We start from the raw sequence: 5,213 nt of genomic DNA on the forward strand, positions 1-5,213 counted from the left end.
GCAATGCACGCGAAATGTAGCTTAATTCTATTTTTTTGTATGTGCAAAAAGTTTGTGTAATTCCGTGAGTTTTGGTAATTAAAGCGTTATTAACATTTGTTTAATCGCAAGGCTTTATTTGGTTTAAACGAGCTTTTAGTTTGAATATCCTGTTGGTTAGTATTGTTATAATAGAGTATTTTTAATTTTATGCGTTGTTTAAATTCGAATCATTGAGTCATGATATTTTAAATCCTATTAATTGTTGTTTATGTATACAGGGTAGTTTGAAAATTGTCTATTTTTGTTATATATTAATATTACCTATACAGTATGTTAAATATTGTATTTGGTACAATAAATGTGTAGTCTGATGTTAAAATAGAAAATTCATATTATTTTGAAAACTAATGAATTGATTTTGATTAAAATTATACTGATTAAGCTGATTTGAAAGTTAGATAGAAGTGGAATGAAATGCGAGAATGAACACACATATTCAAACGAAATTTAATGAAATACAAATGTGACAATCCTTCTTGCATAGTACATATTATAAATGCGAAAGTTTGTGAGGATGGATGTATGTGTATGTTACTCTGTCACGCAATATACATATAGGGTAACTTGGATTAACACATAGCATAGGTTTTATCCCGGAAATCACACGGGATCGGGAACTAGGCGGGTTTTTCTTTAAAAACGCGGGTGAAGCCGCGGGCGGTAATCTAGTATTATAAAAACCACAAACAAATGTTAATGTGAAAATGCTGATGTGTAAATTGCGGTCTCACAATCCTGATGTATGTTGCAACGGATAATTAAACTGACGTAATGACAAATAACAATAGTCACACTATAATATACTTGCTGTACCCCGCGGTTTAACCCGTGAACAGAACCATGGGACAAAGAGGAGGAGGACTATAAAAAAAGAGTGTGTGTGCGGTCAGAAGTGAAACTTCTTTCGCAAGAATCAAGATAACATCATCGCCTTACTCCATGACGTGACGGTATTGCCATGGCGCGACCATGAAATTTTACTCTCAACGCGCCTAAAGAAGTTCAAAATATGTTTAAATGGGTGTTCGGCTATTTAATTAAAATAATATTCAAAGCTCAATATCAATATATTTTCATTGTAAATCCGCTTCTATTGGAAGCAGCATAATGTTATATTTCTGAATCTATACACCTTTCATTCTCTTCATACTTTATCGTCAAGAACGTTGCATATTTTTAATTACGAGATTTCTGTACATCAAGAGCATCAATCAGTTAATTTTACCTGTAATTATGCAGTTTCGTAATATTCAATATTGTGGAGATATCGGTCATTACAGCTGTCTCCATCGAGGATCAAACTGAAGGTTTCAATAACTATTTATATACCAAGCAAATTTTCAATTTTAGCACAACAATTTTTCATATTTCCAAGAAACTGACACAATATTTACGTCTCCAAACATTTTATTTTATACAAAAACAGTTTAAAGGCCCGTTTGTTATTCAAACGAGGTATTGTGTTGAATTTTGCTTGAAATATAAAAAGTTGTAAGCGATAAAACAAAATATTATTCGGGTCCGCGTTATTTAGGTTCTTTTAATAAAAAAAACGTTGTGAGATTATTTTTTAAGCTTCTGTAATTGTTTTTTAATCTGTGGTAAAGTTGAAAACGTGGGTTTTCTTTAAATTAAATTTTAAATTGTTTTCACTTAAAAATCTAGTGATGAAAATTTCAAAATAATATGTAGTTTTTGTTTTTTTGAGTTAGTTTACAGTTTACACAATATGTAGGAAAGATTTAAGTTTTTTGGCTATAATATAATGATAGATAATAGTTAACAGGGTAAACAGAATCACGGTGTATGTGTTATAGGCAAACTCCGAAGCTCCGGCGCTCCTAGGTTGGACTGGTCAATCCTCAGGTCAGACTGAATGACTTAGTCAAAGCCCAAACAAATGTAAATTTTCGGCCTTTGACTAAACAATTTTCGTCAAACCTGGGAGAGACTAATTTGGTCAGGCAAACGTCAAAACACAATTTTATTAAATCGGGGTTTGACGAGTCAAACTCCGATATAGGTATAAAGTGTCTTATCTTCGTATATTTGGAAGCATTTTATCATTAAGCAGCTTTCAAGTCTTAAGAACCGATTAACTATGCCAGTTCTGACACCTGATTGGTCAGCTTACGTGATTTTCACTTTTATATTTGAGATGCTTTGAGAGAATGCCGTGTGGCATTAGGCCCGCCTTTTGTACGATGTGCAATAAAGTATAAAATAAATAAATAAATGCTTTGGAATATACGGAGGTTAGTTTGTGATTAAGTATAAAAAAATAACATTTTTAAAATTTTGATGTTTATTGTTTTAATAATTTCTTAAGAAATTAAAATGAAAAATTAATCATTTTTCTGACATGGTGAGGCATTATGACATTTAGAATTGCACAATACATTAGACCTTTTACATTTGCATAATTTTGAAGAGCAAGAGGAACACCGCGGTCCGCGAGAGACATTATGAACCTGTTTAAACATGTTCAGATCAACGTTTGACCGAGAATTGCAGTCGCTTCTAAGTTCTAGGATTGACTAGGCCAAAACCGAAACAGAATAATTTACTTTCGACGTTTGACTGAAAAGTTAGGAGCTCCTGGGTTTGACTAAAAATACTTCAGGCAAAGGGCGAAATTGAAATGTATTTCGGGGATTGCCTGATGGCTTTGGCCAAACCTAGGATAAATCAGTCCTTCCGCGAAGAGACTGTGTATCGGACTTTGACTATAACATATGTATATTATTTATATTGCCATCTAATTCTTAATTTAAAATATCTAATTATTAATTGCTTAATAATTGCTGTTTGTATCTGTAAGTATGTGTATGATATTTGTGTACCTATGTATGTATGTATGTGATTATTATATTCTATACGTATATAATATTTATGTATATGTGTTACTATATATTTTATTATTCAAATATTTATAACTCATGTTAATTATTGGCTCACACGTCCGAAGTTATTATATTTTTATCCTCTACCCGACGGTTGCCTGGAAGAAATGGCTTATAGCCATAAGGCCGCCCACTGTATGCCGATTGTATCTTTTATTTTGTGTCGTCTTAATCTTGTATTTCCTATAAGTACAGTGAAGAATAAATAAATAAATAAATAATTTAATTACAGGCTGCTCTTGACAATTAATTATAAATGAAATGTCAAGTGCGTAAAAAACAATATTTATGAAAATAATAGAAAACTGCCTTAAGGCACTATTATATAAGGCACTATTATATATATTATAAGAACTAAAATTAACGATACGTTTTATAAATCCAATTTTATAAAGATACTAGCGGTCCGCCCCAGCTTCGCCCGTGGTACCTACATGTTTAAACTATCCTATCTCTCAAGTTGGATCGAACTGCACATGGTGTGCGAATTTTATTATAATCGGTTAAGTGGTTTAGGAGTCCATTGAGGACAAACATTGTGACACGAGATTTATATACCTATATTAAGATTTATGACAAAAAGTTACGAGTAAGTACGTAGAAACCTGCTCTTTTTGAAGTCGGTTGAAAAGGCTCAAATCAACTGAAATATGAAATCATATATAGGTGAGGATAAGGTACATTATCTATATAATGTGCCTTATTTCATATTTCAGTCTCTATAAAGAAAAGCACTAAAAAATTTCGATCTATCCGCAAGCTAACCTTATTATTTTCAATTCGCTCGGAGCGTAACGAGCTTCAAACATCACGATATCGCGGACAACCGTGTATTAGATACCCTTCATAATTACCGGCTAGCTTCTTGTTATAGCCAATCGGAAATTATAAAGCACTTTAGCACTAGATGTAGTGTATAATAGAACGTTATAGACACCTTGATACTTTGTACACGCTCTATACTTTACTATAAATATAGGAGAAAGCCGTGTTAGTTACACCATTTATAACAACAACGAGGTTAAAGCGCGTCACACACGGTGAAGATACTACCCACAAAATTTCGGGTCATTTGTAACAGGATGGCGGTTCTACAGGGGTCTTAGTACGCAATGACAAGAAAAATGATGGTCAGAACGCTGATACCGGATACCTTAAGATACTATAATATAAAATATTACCGTATCTTAAGATAAAATATTATAGTATCTTCACCGTGTGTGACGCGCTTAATGATGGTGTTTTGTTACATTATATTACAGTATTGTAGCATGTTTAGCCGTAGTTTGTATTTTTATACGCTGGGATTAGGACAATAACTTTTAACACGTTCGCTGCGGCACAGATAAATCTGTACTTTCCATTACTGCGTTACGGGTCGTTTTAAACCTTGTCCTATACCAGAGATTGTGGCGGCACGAGGCATATTAAACCCCACCGCCCGTAGGAGACCAAAATCCTTTTTTTGGCGCCAAATAAGACAAAGTGTGCGGTTTTTGTCGTGATTATTATTAACAATGAGTTCATTAACCTAAATCTACCGCCGCCCGTGGTTAGATTAGTTAGTTTAGATTCTATGGGTAAAATAAAATGTGGGGTCTGATGTACCCCATACCGCACTGAACAATAGCAGTTTTTCATATAATTTAGTGATGGGAAAAGAAATATCGATTTTATTTAATTGTATTTATTTATCAAACTTATGGATGTTTTTTATTAAAACAGGCCAAACCAGAATATTGTTTGCAACCAGTGCATTCTGTGAGAATTTCCTTTACTTTTTTTGTCGGCCTCATGACTTGTTAAGAAGATGCGGAGTTTTTCGTAACATCCTACACATCTCCTCTTCTTTGATCCCTTTAAGAGATGATGTGCCTTGTTTGTTGGCTTGTTGACTTGGGCAAGAGTTAAATTTTGATGAGCCATACACCGATTGCCGGGTGTTTTGGATTTGCCGCTAGTTGATTCAATGAACAAACACGCTAATAGTAATCATGATTATCAACATATTTGAAGAAAGTTACTCAACATGTCACATTCACGTTTCTATTAACGATATTTATTATAACGAGTAGTTTGAAAATTAGGTACCTGTATCCACATTCAAGTCCTTCTTTGTAAAAGCTTCAATAAGTTGTTCCACAAATAGTCTCGAATGCGTTGCACAACACTAACCGCGTGAAGCTAGCTTAGGGTGCGGTACGAGGTGCGCGGTGGTACGAGGTGTTCGCAACCTCGTTCCGCACTGTGTTAGAATTTTTATTCGTT

This window comes from Colias philodice, chromosome 27 (assembly GCF_061535455.1).
Source record: "Colias philodice isolate Cphi_HAF_F1 chromosome 27, ilColPhil1 Martin Lab GWU primary, whole genome shotgun sequence".
Lineage (NCBI taxonomy): Eukaryota > Metazoa > Arthropoda > Insecta > Lepidoptera > Pieridae > Colias > Colias philodice.